At 44.8% G+C, this 19,213-nt stretch overlaps 1 protein-coding gene across 9 annotated transcripts in view; it reads right to left on the bottom strand.

The window, feature by feature from the left end:
* Window positions 1–15,734: 15,734 nt before the first annotated feature.
* Window positions 15,735–19,213, bottom strand: part of LOC115124205 (protein 4.1-like) — a 176,614-nt gene continuing 173,135 nt past the window's right edge. For all 9 annotated transcript variants that reach the window (XM_065020172.1, XM_065020174.1, XM_065020178.1 and 6 more), the window contains one exon: window positions 15,735–18,101. The gene's annotated coding sequence lies outside the window, so the exon portion shown is untranslated. The remainder of the gene's footprint in view (window positions 18,102–19,213) is intronic.

Below are 19,213 nucleotides of genomic sequence, written 5' to 3'. Positions count from 1 at the left end.
TACATTTGGTAAAGTTTCTAAAACCCCGTTTTTGCTTGGTCATTATGCGGTATTGTGTATAGATTGATGACGACGGGGGGGCAATCTAATCCATTTTAGAATAAGTCTGTAACGTAACAAAATGTGGGAAAATAAGTCCAAATACTTTCCTGAATGCACCGTCTTTAGCTCGCTTCTTTTCTTGCTATTAGACACTGGTCCCTGTGTTGTGCTGAGCAATAATGAGAACACCGCATATCTCTTCCACCATTCTATCAGTATGTCAGGCTTTTAATGTGTATTGAAAAATATCAGCTCCCGTCTGCCTAGACACCAGGAAGTAGAATCAGCACTCCCACTGAGTTTGTTACTTTGCATCTCTGTTTACCTGAGTGGGAGTTCCCAAATGGAACCCTATTCCCTATACAGTGGCCATAATATTCTGGTCAAAAGTAGTGCACCACATAGGGAATAGGATGCTAGTTGGGATGCATTCCTGAGTTCTCCTGTGTGGGTAGTGTGGTCAATATAGACTTTCTCTTTGTTTCATTTTTCATCCAAATGGAAGTCTCAGGTGGGTAGAAGAACAGCAGGCAGTGTGCTTCTGAGGGGGAAATGAAAGTAGAGCTAGTCTTAACACTCCTCACACACTAAAGCAGTGTGTGTGTGTGTGTGTGTGTGTGTGTGTGTGTGTGTGTGTGTGTGTGTGTGTGTGTGTGTGTGTGTGTGTGTGTGTGTGTGTGTGTGTGTGTGTGAAGGAGAGAGAGGGAGAGAAATTGAGTTTCATGTGAAATGCTCTTCCAGGTCCACTCACCCTCTCAGATGAGTAGAGACAATGTTGTAGCTAGTGTTAATTACTGTTGCTGCAGAGTTAATGACATGTCCCAGTGGGCCAGTATATAAAGAGGTTAATGACATGTCCCAGTGGGCCAGTATGTAAAGAGGTTAATAACATATCCCAGTGGGCCAGTATGTAAAGAGGTTAATGATATGTCCCAGTATATAAAGAGGTTAATGACATGTCCCGGTGGGCCAGTATATAAAGAGGTTAATGATATGTCCCAGTATATAAAGAGGTTAATGACATGTCCCAGTGGGCCAGTATCTAAAGAGGTTAATGATATGTCCCGGTGGGCCAGTATCTAAAGAGGTTAATGATATGTCCCGGTGGGCCAGTATATAAAGAGGTTAATGGTAGGTCCCAGTGGGCCAGTATATAAAGAGGTTAATGGTAGGTCCCAGTGGGCCAGTATATAAAGAGGTTAATGGTAGGTAGGTCCCAGTGGGCCAGTATATAAAGAGATTAATGGTAGGTCCCAGTGGGCCAGTATATAAAGAGGTTAATGGTAGGTCCCAGTGGGCCAGTATCTAAAGAGGTTAATGATATGTCCCAGTGGGCCAGTATATAAAGAGGTTAATGGTAGGTCCCAGTGGGCCAGTATATAAAGAGGTTAATGGTAGGTAGGTCCCAGTGGGCCAGTATATAAAGAGGTTAATGGTAGGTCCCAGTGGGCCAGTATATAAAGAGGTTAATGGTAGGTAGGTCCCAGTGGGCCAGTATATAAAGAGGTTAATGGTAGGTCCCAGTGGGCCAGTATATAAAGAGGTTAATGGTAGGTCCCAGTGGGCCAGTATATAAAGAGGTTAATGGTAGGTCCCAGTGGGCCAGTATATAAAGAGGTTAATGGTAGGTCCCAGTGGGCCAGTATATAAAGAGGTTAATGGTAGGTAGGTCCCAGTGGGCCAGTATATAAAGAGATTAATGGTAGGTCCCAGTGGGCCAGTAGATAAAGAGGTTAATGGTAGGTCCCAGTGGGCCAGTAGATAAAGAGGTTAATGGTAGGTCCCAGTGGGCCAGTAGATAAAGAGGTTAATGGTAGGTCCCAGTGGGCCAGTATATAAAGAGGTTAATGGTAGGTCCCAGTGGGCCAGTATATAAAGAGGTTAATGGTAGGTCCCAGTGGGCCAGTATATAAAGAGGTTAATGGTAGGTCCCAGTGGGCCAGTATATAAAGAGGTTAATGGTAGGTCCCAGTGGGCCAGTATATAAAGAGGTTAATGGTAGGTCCCAGTGGGCCAGTATATAAAGAGGTTAATGGTAGGTCCCAGTGGGCCAGTATATAAAGAGGTTAATGGTAGGTCCCAGTGGGCCAGTATATAAAGAGGTTAATGGTAGGTCCCAGTGGGCCAGTATATAAAGAGGTTAATGGTAGGTCCCAGTGGGCCAGTAGATAAAGAGATTAATGGTAGGTCCCAGTGGGCCAGTAGATAAAGAGGTTAATGGTAGGTCCCAGTGGGCCAGTATATAAAGAGGTTATTATAAAATAAATCCAGGTTAGCAGGCAATATTAACCAGGTGAAATTGCATGCAGAGTCAGTGTATATGCAACAGTTTGTGCTGCCTAATTTGCCAGAATTTTACGTAATTATGACATAATATTGAAGGTTGTGCAATGTAACAGGAATATGTAGACTTATGGATGCAACCCGTTAGATAAAATACGGAACGGTTCCGTATTTCACTGAAAGAATAAACGTCTTGTTTTCGAGATGATAGTTTCCGGATTCTACCATATTAATGACCTAAGGCTCGTATTTATGTGTGTAATTATGTTATAACAGAGTCTATGATTTGATAGAGCAGTCTGACTGAGCGGTGGTAGGCACCAGCAGGCTCGTAAGCATTCATTCAAACAGCACTTTCGTGCGTTTTGCCAGCAGCTCTTCATTGTGCTTCAAGCATTGCGCTGTTTATGACTTCAAGCCTATCAACTCCCGAGATTAGGCTGGTGTAACCGATGTGAAATGGCTAGCTAGTTAGCGGGCTGAGCGCTAATAGCGTTTCAAACGTCACTCGCTCTGAGACTTGGGAGTAGTTGTTCCCCTTGCTCTGCAAGGGCCGCGGCTTTTGTGGAGCGATGGGTAACGCTGCTTCGAGGGTGGCTGTTGTCGTTGTGTTCCTGGTTCGAGCCCAGGTAGGGGCGAGGAGAGGGACGGAAGCTATACTGTTACACTGGCAATACTAAAGTGCCTATAAGAACATACAATAGTCAAAGGTTAATTAAATAAAAATTGTATAGGGAGAAATAGTCCTATAATTCCTATAATAACTACAACCCAAAACTTCTTACCTGGGAATATTGAAGACTTGTGTTAAAAGGAACCACCAGCTTTCATATGTTCTCATGTTCTGAGCAAGGAACTTAAACGTTAGCTTTCTTACATGGCACATATTGCACTTTTACTTTCTTCTCCAACACTTTGTTTTTGCATTATTTAAACCAAATTGAACATGTTTCATTATTTATTTGAGGCTAAATAGATTGTATTGATGTATTATATTAAGTTAAAATAAGTGTTCATTCAGTATTGTTGTAATTGTCATTACTACAAATAAAAAATAAAAAATTGGCCTATTTAATCGGTATCAGCTTTTTTTTGGGTCCTCCAATAATCGGTATCGGTGTTGAAAAATCATAATCAGTCGACCTCTAGTCTGGAGCAATGAAGTGGTGAGGCAGGATACCGTACTAAACCACAAATGACCTCTAAGTCCCACCATAATCACAGAACTTTTAGTGGATCAACCACTGTACATCTCTGTTTTGGATAGATAACTGTGTTGTTGTTTACTCTACTGCTGCAGATGGATGTTTAAATATGACTTCTACCTCTACTGCTGCAGATGGATGTTTAAATATGACTTCTACCTCTACTGCTGCAGATGGATGTTTAAATATGACTTCTACCTCTACTGCTGCAGATGGGTGTTTAATTGCACTAAATAGGGAATAGGGTGCTTATTTGGGACTCATAGATGGATGTTTAAATATGACATTCTCTACCACTGTACACTTCTACCTCTACTGCTTCATCCCTTCTACTGCTGCAGATGGATGTTTTAAGATGGCAAATGCCTAATGACTTCTACCTCTACTGCTGCAGATGGATGTTTAAATATGAGAGCTAACAATGAACAGGTGGTGGTGAGTTTGCACAGCTGGCAATAACCACAGTAGCACTTAAGTTTTGGACCATGTTCAAGTAATGCATACACAGAGATCTGCTGTGCTGTAGCTTTTATGCCAATAAAGCATCCCCCTATTTGGCTGATGTGACACCTTAAAACAAGTATGATCTTTACTGTATGAATGAAATGAATGTTTATGGCTAGGAGAATATTGCGGAGGAGACGAGGATTTGGGCCTCTGTCCAGATATAGGCAGGAGGAACTGTCTGGAGCTGATGTGGTCTCATCCCATGGTAGATTACGTTTTCCTAAGTTCACTACCAACCTGAGAACCTGCTTTGAAGAGAATACATCAGCTAATATATCAGAGGGGATCAGTTTTACATCAGCAACAAATACGATTTAATCAAGGGAATTACCGCGTTGGTTAACAATGAACAATTCATCATGGAAATTCACGGGGGGTGAGGGGGGGCTGGGCTCTACAAGAAGCACTTAAGAATCACATCCACATCAGGGAAGCTCCCATGAAGTTTACTAACAACCTCAACATCTGATTATCTATCAGAGTGGAGGCGGACAAGCAAAGTCTGTCAGGATACTCCTAGCTCCTCCTGGTTCAATTTCACATCAAAACAAAGATTGCATCCCAAATAGCCCTACGTAAATGCACTACTTTTAACCAGGGCAAACTGTCAAAAGTAGTGTACTACAAAGGGAATAGGGTTCCATTTGAGATCCAAATGGAACCCTATTGATAAATCAAGAGATACAATACAGTATCAATACATGTATAATCGTTTCATTTGTATACCAACACAGACACTCAGAAAAGTACTATAGGGAGATGCAAAATGCAAAACATCAACTCTAAAAAGGAAATTGCAATATGTAAGTTTAAACATTGCACATTTCTTCCACATAAATTTATATTGCATTTTATAATTTTGTATTATTTGTGATAGCATTTTATTTTATTTTATTTTTAAGGGTAATTATCATACAGGTAAACAAGCAACAAACAAAATGGAGAGATAGTAAAGAGGGTAACCATGACTCTAAAGGGACCACTCACTGTAATGACCACTTCAGGATCTGGAGAGAAATCAGGGGATATCTGTGCACTTATGTAGAAAAAGGCAGCAGGACATGTTTTTAGAAGATAACTGGTTTTACGTCTCTTGAATATCAATAATTCATAAACGTTTAAAGTCAAAATGTGTAAGTGCAGTGTTCAAAAGGAGGACATTGGCCCCGATTTCACAACCAGTTAAAGCGTCTCACTGTAATTGTGCACAACATACATTGTCTATTGTAAAAAATACTTTGGGTTTTATATAAGTACTGTACCCTGTATTAGAAATCACCGCAAAGCTCTGAAAAACGTCCTCTGAAACATGTTCAGGAAGAAGGATGAAAATGTCTAACATCACCATGACAACACCATTAGAGAAAAAGGTGCGATCTAGAACCTCAAAGGGTTATTGGGTTGTCCCCATAGGAGAACTCTTTGAAGAACCCTTTTTGGTTCCAGGTAAAAAAACTTTTGGTTCCATGTAGAACCCTATTGGGTTCCATGTAGAACCCTATTGGGTTCCATGTAGAACATTTTCCCCAGAGGATTCTACATGGAACCCCAAAAGAGTTCTACCTGGAACCAAAAAGGGTTCTGCTATGGGGACAGCCAAAAAACTATTTTGGAACCCCTTGTGTAGGACTAGACAAGTGGTCATCGTGGGCCACGATTTAATGTCTGGACAGTCACATATAAGCCACCAGCTGTCTTTAATAAATAAGAATGGTTTCCCTTTGTGTATTTATGAATATGAATCCAAGGCCACGTGCAGATCTGTCAAGCCCAGCCCCTAGCTCTGACTGGAAACATACATTATTTATTGGCTCAGCAGAATCTACCAAGAACTACATACGCACATTGCTTACGTTTCAAGCATTATTTGTTTGTACAGCTGGGTATGTTATAGGCAGAGTCAGTGAGATGTGGGATGGGGTGGGGTGGGGGTGGGGGGGTGGTATGACAATGCAGAACCAATCAGCATCTGCAACAATCTAATCCAATTCTCTACTCTACGTCTCTCCACTGTGAATCTAGCCAGAGTTGTGTGAACACGGTGCCTGCATCCCAAATGGAGCCCTATTCCCTATTAAATGCACTACTGTTGACCAGGGTCCATGTGCTCTGGTCAAAAGTAGTGCACTATGTAGGGAATAGGGTGTAATAGGGTCAATTGCCCCAGTCTGAGGAAAAATATACACTTTCCATGGGAACAACAAATCGCATGAGAGAGAGACAGCGAGAGAGAAGGTAGAGAGAGAGAGAGACAGCGAGAGAGAAGGTAGAGAGAGAGAGAGAGAGACAGAGAGAGAGAAGGTAGAGAGAGAGAGAGACAGCGAGAGAGAAGGTAGAGAGAGAGAGAGACAGCGAGAGAGAAGGTAGAGAGAGAGAGACAGCGAGAGAGAAGGTAGAGAGAGAGAGAGACAGCGAGAGAGAAGGTAGAGAGAGAGAGAGACAGCGAGAGAGAAGGTAGAGAGAGAGAGACAGCGAGAGAGAAGGTAGAGAGAGAGAGAGACAGCGAGAGAGAAGGTAGAGAGAGAGAGACAGCGAGAGAGAAGGTAGAGAGAGAGAGACAGCGAGAGAGAAGGTAGAGAGAGAGAGAGACAGCGAGAGAGAAGGTAGAGAGAGAGAGACAGCGAGAGAGAAGGTAGAGAGAGAGAGAGACAGCGAGAGAGAAGGTAGAGAGAGAGGGAGAAAGAGAGAGCGAGAGAGAGAGAGAGAGAGCAAGAGAGAAAATGAGATGAGAGAGAGTCACAGAGAGGGAGAGCGAGAGAGAGAGAAAGAGGGGAGAGGGCAAGAGAGAGAAAATGAGGCAATGAGAGAGAGTCAGAGAGTCAAAGAGAGAGGGGAGAGGGAGAGAGAAAATTAGGCAGAGAGTCAAAGAGAGAGGGGAGAGGGAGAGAGAAAATTAGGCAGAGAGTCAGAGAGGGAGAGCGAGAGAGAGAGAGAGGTGTGTGAGAACGCGAGAGAGATAAACAACATCGATATACAGTAGATTGCTCTTCTTTACTGCAGTTTGGGAACCGGCTGCATTGGTGTGGTACTCCACAGTGTATGGCTGTCAGATATAGCCACTAGCTATTCTGCTCTTATTTACTGAGAAAGCCTCACTCAAGTATTCAATCAATTCAGTAATCCAGAATATGGGATTTCCAAGTGAGACTGCCTCAGTTGGCATTGACCATCAGAGTAAATAATGATTATGTCACAAATGGCACCCCATTTGCTTGATAGTGCACTACATTTGATAGGGCCTATGGTCAAAAGTAGTCCACTATATAGGGAATAGTGTCCCATTTGGGACACATCCAGTGCTAATAGGGGCTGGGCTGTGGAGTTGACCTCTAGTGCCTTTGTAGTAATTGGTCCTTGGAGAATACAGACAGACATACTGGAAGTACTCACTGGTTGTTGACGACCAGGCATTCTGCTGTCGTTGTTGATTTGACCTTCATATTTTAAAAGGCAGTTAAATTCAGACCGAATTCTACTTTACAATGGCGGCCTCCTTTACAGTGCCAATAGGCATTATGTTAAATAGCTCATTAGAGTGGTGCTAGTGGAGCAAACATTTGCCTCTCCTGCCTTGCCTTGCTCCCAGGCAGATGGTCTTGTCCCCTACTGTGTCTGGCTGCAAGTGGGGGTTTATCCAACATAATGTTAGCTCCACAAATGCCTCGGTAAAACATGCAGCACAACTAACCATGTTTTGATTTGCACCCCCAACACCTACCAAACACTGGGCTTTCAATTCCCTCAAAGAACAAAGTCTAAGAATATAATGAAACAGAATATAAGCCTTGGATAAAGTGTGAGGCTTTGTCCCAAATGGCAACCTATTCCCCATAGAGTGCACTACTTTTGACCAGAGCACAGATTCTCTTAGCTCTCCCATCCAGTCATCTTCCTGACAGTAGGGCGCCTACGGAGAAGCAATCTATCTAGCTGCAGAACGTTATATGCTGCCAGATAGATGGCACCATAGAACATTCTGCAGCTAGATAGATTGCTTCTCCGTAGGCGCCCTACTGTCAGGAAGATGACTGGATGGGAGAGCTAAGAGAATCTGTGCTGCAGAACACTCTATGGTGCCATCTATCTAGCTGCAGAATGTTCTATGGTGCCATCTATCTAGCTGCAGAACACTCTATGGTGCCATCTATCTAGCAGCAGAACACTCTATGGTGCCATCTATCTAGCAGCAGAACACTATGGTGCCATCTATCTAGCAGCAGAACACTCTATGGTGCCATCTATCTAGCAGCAGAACACTCTATGGTGCCATCTATCTAGTAGCAGAACATTTTATGGTGCCATCTATCTAGCTGCAGAATGTTCTATGGTGCCATCTATCTAGCAGCAGAACACTCTATGGTGCCATCTATCTAGCAGCAGAACACTCTATGGTGCCATCTATCTAGCAGCAGAACACTCTATGGTGCCATCTATCTAGCAGCAGAACACTCTATGGTGCCATCTATCTAGTAGCAGAACATTTTATGGTGCCATCTATCTAGCAGCAGAACACTCTATGGTGCCATCTATCTAGCAGCAGAACACTCTATGGTGCCATCTATCTAGCAGCAGAACACTCTATGGTGCCATCTATCTAGCAGCAGAACGTTCTATGGTGCCATCTATCTAGCAGCAGAACACTCTATGGTGCCATCTATCTAGCAGCAGAACGTTCTATGGTGCCATCTATCTAGCTGCAGAATGTTATATGGTGCCATCTATCTAGCTGCAGAATGTTCTATGGTGCCATCTAACTAGCTGCAGAACACTCTATGGTGCCATCTATCTAGCAGCAGAACACTCTATGGTGCCATCTATCTAGCAGCAGAACGTTCTATGGTGCCATCTATCTAGCAGCAGAACACTCTATGGTGCCATCTATCTAGCAGCAGAACACTCTATGGTGCCATCTATCTAGCAGCAGAACGTTCTATGGTGCCATCTATCTAGTAGCAGAACATTTTATGGTGCCATCTATCTAGCTGCAGAACACTCTATGGTGCCATCTATCTAGCAGCAGAACACTCTATGGTGCCATCTATCTAGCAGCAGAACGTTCTATGGTGCCATCTATCTAGCAGCAGAACACTCTATGGTGCCATCTATCTAGCAGCAGAACGCTCTATGGTGCCATCTATCTAGCAGCAGAACACTCTATGGTGCCATCTATCTAGTAGCAGAACATGCTATGGTGCCATCTATCTCGTAGCAGAACATTCTATGGTGCCATCTATCTGGCAGCAGAACATTCTATGGTGCCATCTATTTAGAACCAGAGCCCAGTCGAGCATCTACGGTGGCAAGTAATCATCCCGGCCAGACAGAGATGACGACCCGTCTAGGATGACAGAGTTTCTATCTGGTTCAGAGCACCTGTAGCAGACAGCTGTTTGATGTATCGCCTTAGCCTCCTGCTCTTAATCTCAGACCAGCTGCTTTCCCCTCAGAGTGTCGATGAGGTTTAGAGGCCTGGGAACCAGATCACAGGAACACAGAGGATGAAAAACTATCTTAAGGTCTTTGTATCTGCACAGAAAATATCAAATACGAGGCATCTCTTGGACTAGCCTCGATTACCAGTCTTACACGTGTACAATGCATTAGGAAAGTTTTCAGACTCGTTGACTTTTTCCACATTTTGTTACATTACAGCCTTGTTCTAAAATTCATTCAATTGATTTTTCCCCTCATAAATCTACACACAATACCCCATAATGATAAAGCAAAAACACAGGTTTTTAGACATTTTTGTAAATGTATATATAAAATATCACATTTACATAAGCATTCATAGTCTTTACTCAGTACTTTGTTGAAGCACTTTTGGCAGCGATTACAGCCTAGAGTCTTCTTGGCTACAAGCTTGGCACACCTGTATTTGGGGATTTTCTCCCATTCTTCTCTGCAGATCCTCTCAGGCTCTGTCAGGTTGGATGGGGGACTTTGCTGCACAGCTATTTTCAGGTCATTCCAGAGATGTTTGGTCAGGTTCAAGTCTGGGCTCTGGCTGGGTCACACAGGACATTCAGAGACTTGTCCCAAAGCCACTCCTGCATTGTCTTGGCTGTGTGCTTAGCGTCATTATCCTGTTGGAAGGTGAACCTTTGCCCTAGTTGTCACGTTGACATAAAGGATCGGGAGACAGACACAGGAATGCGTAATAGTTTTTTTTATTAAGCCCAAATTACGGTGTGCCGTGTAAAAGGCACGGGGACAAAGACCAAACAAACACGTCACAAAAACACAGGGTAGAAACCCAAAACAAAAGAGCGAGGATAACCTCAAATAAATAACACACGCGCACAATGATACCACACGGGACTAGACCCCGTAATCATCTGCACAATGATTAACACACGGGACTAGACCCCGTAATCATCTGCACAATGATTAACACACGGGACTAGACCCCGTAATCATCTGCACAATGATTAACACACGGGACTAGACCCCGTAATCATCTGCACAATGATACCACACGGGACCAGACCCCGTAATCATCTGCACAATGATTAACACACGGGACTAGACCCCGTAATCATCTGCACAATGATTAACACACGGGACCAGACCCCGTAATCATCTGCACAATGATTAACACACGGGACTAGACCCCGTAATCATCTGCACAATGATACCACACGGGACTAGACCCCGTAATCATCTGCACAATGATTAACACACGGGACTAGACCCGTAATCATCTGCACAATGATACACACACCAGACCCCGTAATCATCTGGACCAGACCCCGTAATCATCTGCACAATGATTAACAATCACGGGACTAGACCCCGTAATCATCTGCACAATGATTAACACACGGGACTAGACCCCGTAATCATCTGCACAATGATTAACACACGGGACTAGACCCGTAATCATCTGCACAATGATTAATCACACGGACTAGACCCCGTAATCATCTGCACAATGATTAACACACGGGACCAGACCCCGTAATCATCTGCACAATGATTAACACACGGGACTAGACCCCGTAATCATCTGCACAATGATTAACACACGGGACCAGACCCCGTAATCATCTGCACAATGATTAACACACGGGACCAGACCCCGTAATCATCTGCACAATGATTAACACACGGGACTAGACCCCGTAATCATCTGCACAATGATACCACACGGGACTAGACCCCGTAATCATCTGCACAATGATTAACACACGGGACTAGACCCCGTAATCATCTGCACAATGATTAACACACGGACATCTGCAGACCCTAGACCCCGTAATCATCTGCACAATGATTAACACACGGACTAATCATCTGCACCCCGTAATCATCTGCACAATGATACCACACGGGACTAGACCCCGTAATCATCTGCACAATGATTAACACACGGGACTAGACCCCGTAATCATCTGCACAATGATTAACACACGGGACTAGACCCCGTAATCATCTGCGCAATCCACAAGGGCATGAAAGCCCAAAACACACAGCACAGGTACTCACACGCACCAACAGACATTGTAACAATAATCGTCAGCCCAATGGAAACCAAAGGGCCCACGTATACAAGTACTAATCAGCGGAAATAAGGGACAGGTGTGTGTAATGAACGTTCCGGAGGGATCCGTAACACTTGTCTGACGTCCTGAGCGCTCTGGAGCAGGTTTTCATCAATGATTTCTCTATATTTTGCTCTGTTCATCTTTCCCTCGATCCTGACTAGTTTCCCAGTCCCTGACGCTGAAAAACATCCCCACAGCATGATGCTGCCACCACCATGCTTCACCGTAGGGATGGTGCCAGATTTCCTCCAGACGTGACGCTTGGCATTCTCGCCAAAGAGTTCAATCTTGGTTTCATCAGACCAGAGATTATTGTTTCAAATCAAATTTTATTGGTCAAATACAAATGGTTAGCAGATGTTATTGCGAGTGTAGCGAAATGCTTATGCTTCTAGATCCAACAGTGCAGCAGTGTCTAACAGATAATATCTTTCTCATCCCAATAGTGATCGACTATCGAGGATCGCTATGGGGCGCAATCGGGCGATGTAGGCTTGTACACAATCACCCAACCTTAACACACACACTTCCTCTGTGTGGTTACAGTAGGCTAACGTATGTCAATAGTTTAAGGAACAGCAGTAACATCAGGCAGGACGTAGCTACCAGCATCATTTTTTATAATTGGGCTTGGGGAGGGCATCAAGTCAGTTCGAGTCATTAGGCTCAAGTCCAAGTGAAGTCACGAGTCATTGTTGTCAAAGTCAAGAAGGCCTCCCGGGTGGCACAGTGGTCTAAGGCTGTGCCACCAGAGACTCTGGGTTCGAGCCCAGGCTCTGTCGCAGCTGGCCGCGACCAGGAGGTCCATGGGGCGACGCACAATTGGCCTTGCATTGTTAGGGAGAGTTTGGCCGGTAGGGATATCCTTGTCTCATCGCGCACTAGCTACTCCTGTGGTGGGCCGTTGTGCCTTCTTCACCACACTCTCTGCATGTGTGGACCATTTCAGTTTGTCGGTGATATGTACACTGAGGAACTTAAAACTTTCCACCTTCTCCACTGCTGTCCCATCGATGTGGATAGGGGGGTGCTCCCTCTGCTGTTTCCTGAAGTCCACGATCATCTCCTTTGTTTTGCTGACATTGAGTGAGAGGTTATTTTCCTGACATCACACTCCGAGGGCCCTCACCTCCTCCCTGTAGGCTGTCTTGTCGTTGTTGTTAATCAAGCCTACCACTGTCGTGTCGTCTGCAAACTTGATGATTGAGTTGGAGGCGTGCATGGCCATGCAGTCGTGGGTGAACAGGGAGTACAGGAGGTGCTGAGAATGCACCCTTGTGGGGCCCCAGTGTTGAGGATCAGTGGAGTGGAGATGTTGTTTCCTACCTTCATCACATGGGGGCGGCCCTTCAGAAAGTCCAGGATCCAGTTGCACAGGGCAGGGTCGAGACCCAGGGCCTCAAGTTTAGTGATTAGTGATGAGGATACTATTGTGTTGAATGCTGAGCTGTAGTCAGTGAACAGCAATCTTACATAGGTATTCCTCTTGTCCAGGTGGGTTAGGGCAGTGTACAGTGTGATGGTGATTGCATCGTCTATGGACCTATTGGGGCGGTAAACAAATTGGAGTGGGTCTAGGGTGACAGGTAAGGTGGAGGTGATAAGATCCTTGACAAGTCTTTCAAAGCACTTCAGGATGACAGATGTGAGTGCAACGGGGCCATAGTCATTTAGTTCAATTACCTTAGCTTTCTTGGGTACAGGAACAATGGTGGCCATCTTGAAGCATGTGGGAACAGCAGACTGGGATAAGGATTGATTGAATATGTCCGTAAACACCCCAGCCAGCTGTTCTGCGCATGCTCTGAGGATGAGGCTAGGGATGCCATCTGGGTCGGCAGCCTTGCGAGGGTTAACCCGTTTAAATGTTTAACTCACATCGGCCACAGAGAAGGAGAGTCCAGCGGGCTGCATCGGTGGCACTGCATTATCCTCAAAGCGCACAAAGAAGTAGTTTAATTTGCCTGGAAGCAAGACGTCAATGTCCGCAACGGTTTTCTTTTTGTAATCTGTGATTGTCTGTAGACCCTGCCACATACGTCTCGTGTTTGAGCAGTTGAATTGCGACTCCACTTTGTCTCTATACTGACGTTTTGCTTGTTTGATTGCCTTATGGAGGGAATTACTACACGGTTTGTATTCGGCCATGTTTCCAGTCATATTGCCATGATTAAATGGTGGTATGTGCTTTCAGTTTTGCGCAAATGCTGCCATCAATCCACGATTTCTGGTTAGGGAAGGTTTTAATAGTCACAGTGGGTACAACGTCTCCTACACACTTCCTTATAAACTCGCTCACTGAGTCAGCGTGTACGTCAATGTTATTGTCTGAGGCTACCCGGAACATATCCCAGTCCACGTGATCGAAGCAATATTCAAGCGTGGAATCCGATTGGTCAGACCAGCGTTGGATAGACCTAAGCACGGGCCCTTCCTGTTTTAGTTTCTGCCTATAGGAGGGTTAGCAACAAGATGGAGCCATGGTTGGATTTGACAAAAGGAGGGCTGGGTGGGACTTGTATGCATCGTGGAAGTTAGAGTAGCAATGGTCAAGTGTGTTACTCCCTCGTGTACTGCAATCGATATGCTGATAGAATTTAGGTAGCCTTGTTCTCAAATTTGCTTTGTTAAAATATCCAGCTACAATAAATGCAGCCTCAGGATATATGGTTTCCAGTTTGCATAAAGTCCAGTGAAGTTCCTTCATGGCCGTCGTGGTAACCACTTGCGGGGGGATATACATGGCTGTGCCGATAACCGAGGAAAGTTCTCTTGGGAGGTAATACGGTCGGCATTTGATTGTGAGGAATTCTAGGTCAGGTGAACGAAAGGACTTGAGTTCTTGTATGTTGTTACAATTACACCATGAGTCGTTAATCATGAAACGCACTTCTTCTTACCGGAGAGATGTTTATACCTGTCGGCGCGATGCACTGAAAATCCCGTTGGCTGTACAGACTCCGACAGCATGTCCCCAGCTAGCCATTTTTCCATGAAACAGAGTATGTTACAATCCCGGATATCTCAATGGAAAGCAACTATTGCCTGGATTTTGTTGACTTTGTTAACTAGGGACTGGACATTAGCGAGTAATATACTCGGAAGCGGTGGGTGGTGTGCGTGCATCCGAAGTCTCACAAGAAGACCGCCCCGGCACCCTCTCCTGCTCCGACGGCTTTGGAAAAGTCGTATTCCTGGTCGTAGTTCTGGTTGTGCTGTTAAGTTGACGTCTCTCTGATATCCAATAGTTCTTCCCGGCTGTATGTAATAACACTTACGGTTTTCTTGGCTAACAATGGCGCCATCTTGAAGCTGTTTCTCATGGTCTGAGAGTCTTTAGGTGCCTTTTGGCAAACTCCAAGTGGCTGTCAAGTGCCTTTTAATGAGGAGTGGCCTCCGTCTGGCCACTCTACCATTAAGGCCTATTTGTGGAGTGCTGCAGAGATGGTTGTCCTTCTGTAAGGTTCTCCCATCTCCACAGAGGAACTCTAGAGCTCTGTTAAAGTGGCCTTTGGGTTCTTGGTCACCTTCCTGACCAAGGCCCTTCTACCCCGATTGCTCAGTTCGGCCGGGCGGCCAGCTCTAGGAATAGTCTTGCTGGTTCCAAACTTCTTCCATTTAAGAATGATTGAGGACACCGTGTTCTTGTGGACCTTCAATGCTGCACAATTTTTTTTGGTACCCTTCCACAGATCTGTGCCTCGACCCAATCCTGTCTCGGAGCTCTACACACAATTCATACTTGGTTTTTGCTCTGACATGCACTGTCAATTGTGGGACCTTATATAGACAGGTGTGTGCCTTTCCAAATCATGTCCAATCAATTGAATTTACCAGAGGTGTCCTTCAATCAAGTTCCAGAAACATCTCAAGGATGATCAATGGAAACAGGATGCACCTGAACTCAATTTTGAGTCTCATAGGAAAGGGTCTGAATACTTATGTAAATAAGGTATTTCAGTTTTTTTTTATGTCTAAAAACCTGTTTTCGCTTTGTCATTATCGGGTATTGTGTGTATGATTGATGATAAAATGATTTTGATCCATTTCACAATGATGAAAATAGCTGAGAAATTATAATTTCCTCATGAGACAAGAAATTAGAGAAATTGGACCTGTCACAGAACAAAATATCAAGCGGTGTTCAAAATAAGGTGTGTCTACATTTGTGTTTATTTAGTGATGCTGTTTTATTACATATTATCTCTAACAGTGAGGGAAACAGAGAGAGAGAGAGACAGAGGGGGAGAGAGAGACAGAGGGAGAGAGAGAGACAGAAGGAGAGAGAGAGATATATATATCACTATGACAAAATAAACATGAACTTTAGATGTATAGGCTTGCTGGTTCTTCCTAGTCTCCGTCTATCACCAATGTAGAAAAGAGAGTGCCACAATGAAGAAGAAGAAGAAGAAGAAGAAGAGGAAGGTGAAGAAACAACACACTGAAAGAACTACAACACATTGGATATTGAACATTGTAATATTATGTGTCCTAAAACAACATCATGTTTTTAAACTAGACCAAAACATTTAAAAACTATGTGTCCTGTACTCTTTGCTTACATATTGGGTTGTTACTTAAAGGGACAGTGTGTACGTCACAGGAGGATCAATTAAATGTGTATTCTTCACAGATAAAAGGCATGGGAGTAAACCGATAAGGATAACAATAACTTCCTTTTTGTGCTGACGTAACTAGTAGTCTTCTAAAAGGAGAACACCAAAGAGGCTACCAGAGGGAATGTGTTCCCAAAATCCCCAATTGAGACTTTCTGTTTACTTTTTAAGCTCTTTAAAAAAATATATATGTTTATCTCAATATCACATACTTTCTGGGTAGCAATACCTTACTGTGATTGTTTTTTAAATTAAAATGGTAAAAAATAAACAAAAATAGCTTCTTAGCAAAGAGCAAATTCTCAAACAATCATTTTTGCTAGGGCTGTCTGGGAGTGGCCTGAGTTGGGAGGAGGGAAATGGAAACGAGTTGTTATTGGCTGAGAGGTTTGGAACTCTAATTAACTGACTGATGAAGCCAAAACTCCATCCCACCAAAACAGGTTGAAATTTCAGTTGGGCTGCTCAAACACTAAAAGGGCATTATCATCATTTTCACAATTTCACAGTAGTATTCCAACCTCATTGAGTGGAAATATAAAACACAGAAAAAGCACATTTTTTTGACAGCATTGGGCCTTTAACATTGACTCTCGAATCAACCCCAATTAAACATTTTTGGCCTTTAGCGTGAAGTGTTCTCCAACTGACTTGTTCTGCGTGGTGGTCCATCTCTCTAAATGAGTAAACACTGCCCCCTTTGGTAGAAAAGTAGAAATACAGGTAAATTAATGCAAGACATTGTAAAGTTGCCTCTACTGCTCTGCCATGCCCAGTATAAATGAATGACTGTTATGTAGCTGGTGATTGGAATGCTGTGTGAAAACATCTAACTACAAACCTGTAAAGTCAGGGTGATCTAAAATGATGGATGAATACACAGAAATAAAAGAGGATGTCAATGATATAATAAATGTAATGTCAATACACTGCTTCTCTCCCTTCAGTCCTGATGAAGCCCCCCTTTCCCCCCTCCCCCAGTGTAACTACAACAACAAAGACAACCTAAAACAGTCAAAAAAGATGTGAAAATCCTCCAGACGAATAGATAATGAAGTCATATCTTCAAAAGACGACAAAGACTTAAATAGGGCCCCCAAAAAGTTTGGATGAAATAAAATATTTTCAACACTTAAATTTAAAAAAAACTTTTCACATTGAGAGGGAAAATATAACTTTTTGTACTGTACAAGAGATGAAACCAAACTTGGTTGTAAAGTTTGATTTGAAGAGGGATTCTCGTATCACGATGGTTGAAGAGTCGCAGAAAAATCACCCAAAATCCCTTGCTATCATCCCACTACAGAATAAAAGTCCCTTCAAAGTTGATTTTCCAATTACGGCAATAAGAAAAGTCTTAGAAAAATATGAACAAAGTCCCTGCAATCTCTACACAATTTAAAGACCAAATGTCCTTTGAAAATTCTTGTTAAAATCTCCAGACAAAATGGAGAAAGAGGAAAAAAATTCTAATACTTTATTTCAACATTTTTATTGTTTACAAAAATCCAGTTTGGTTGTTCGGGATTTGGCAGTGGAGTGGAAGAGAGTGAAAGAGAGAGAGAGAGAGAGAGAGAGAGAGGGATTGTGGTTAGTCCTAGGGAATTCTGGGAGTTTTTTTGGAGAGTTCTGTTTGTTCCCTTTTCCTTCAGTTGAACTCCATTGGTTGGGAGGTTCAAAGTTCATAGTTGAAAAGTGAAGCTTGTTCTCTCTGGCAGGTTGGACCGGTCCAGTCTGGTGTGGTGTGTGTGTCTGGTGTCTGTTCCCAAGGTGGGGGTGGGGGGGTCTCTGAGGTAAACAAGCAGGAACGGCGGTGAAACAAGCAGAGAAGGTCAGGGCGGGCGGGGGATGTGTGTGAGTTCACCTTCCTCAGGCGCCGTGGTAGTTTTGGCCCCCAGCTTGACAGACAGTGGACAGAGAGAGAGACACAACTTCAGTAACATTACCTCAACATTCCCCTGATTCAACACTTAAGATAAAAAGTGCAAGAGCAGAAAACAAAAAGTTGAGAGTAGAACTACACCAATGTTGTCACAAAGATGAACATGTTTCATAGGGTGGGGTGAGGTAGGGTGGGGTGGGGGTGGGGTAGGGGTGGGGTGGGGTGGGGTAGGGTGGGGTGAGGGTAGGGTGGGGTGAGGTAGGGTAGGGTGGGGTGGGGTGAGGGGGTGGGGTAGGGGGTGGGGTGGGGTGGGGTAGGGTGGGGTAGGGTGGGGTGGGGTGGGTAGGGTGGTAGGGTAGGGTGGGGTGGGGTGAGGTAGGGTAGGGTGGGGTAGGGGTGAGGTAGGGTGGGTGGGGTAGGGGTGAGGTAGGGTAGGGTAGGGTGGGGTAGGGTGAGGTGGGTAGGGTGGGGTAGGGTGGGGTGGGGTGAGGTAGGGCAGGGTGGGGTAGGGTGGGGTGGGGTGAGGTAGGGTGGGGTAGGGTGGGGTGGGGTTGAGGTAGGGTAGGGTGGGGTAGGGTAGGGTTAGGTAGGGTGGGGTAAGGTAGGGTAGGGTGGGGTAAGGTAGGGTGGGGTAAGGTGAGGTCGGGTAGGGTGAGGAGGGGTGAGGCAGGGTGGGGTGAGGTAGGGTGGGGTGGGGTAGGTTGGGGCAGGGGTGGGGTGAGGCAGGGTGGGGTGAGGCAGGGTGGGGTGAGGTAGGGTGGGGTGAGGTAGGTTGAGGCAGGGTGGGGTGAGGTAGGGTGGAGTGAGGTAGGGTGGGGTGAGGTAGGTTGAGGAAGGGTGGGGTGAGGTAGGGTGGGGTGAGGTAGGTTGAGGCAGGGTGGGGTGAGGCAGGGTGGGGTGAGGCAGGGTGGGGTGAGGTAGGGTGGGGTGAGGTAGGTTGAGGCAGGCTGGGGTAAGGTAGAGTGAGGCAGGGTGGGGTATGGTAGGGTGGGGTGAGGTGAGGTAGGGTGGGGTGAGGTAGGGTGAGGCAGGTTAGGGTGAGGTAGGTAGGGTGAGGTATGGTAGGGTGGGGTAGGGTGGGGTAGGGTGGGGTAGGGTGGGGTGAGGTAGGGTGAGGTAGGGTGGGGT

Source organism: Oncorhynchus nerka, linkage group LG7, assembly GCF_034236695.1.
Source record: "Oncorhynchus nerka isolate Pitt River linkage group LG7, Oner_Uvic_2.0, whole genome shotgun sequence".
NCBI classification, from domain to species: Eukaryota; Metazoa; Chordata; class Actinopteri; order Salmoniformes; family Salmonidae; genus Oncorhynchus; species Oncorhynchus nerka.
The sequence above is the reverse complement of the archived record's forward strand: the minus strand, read 5'-3'. Positions and strand labels throughout refer to the sequence as shown.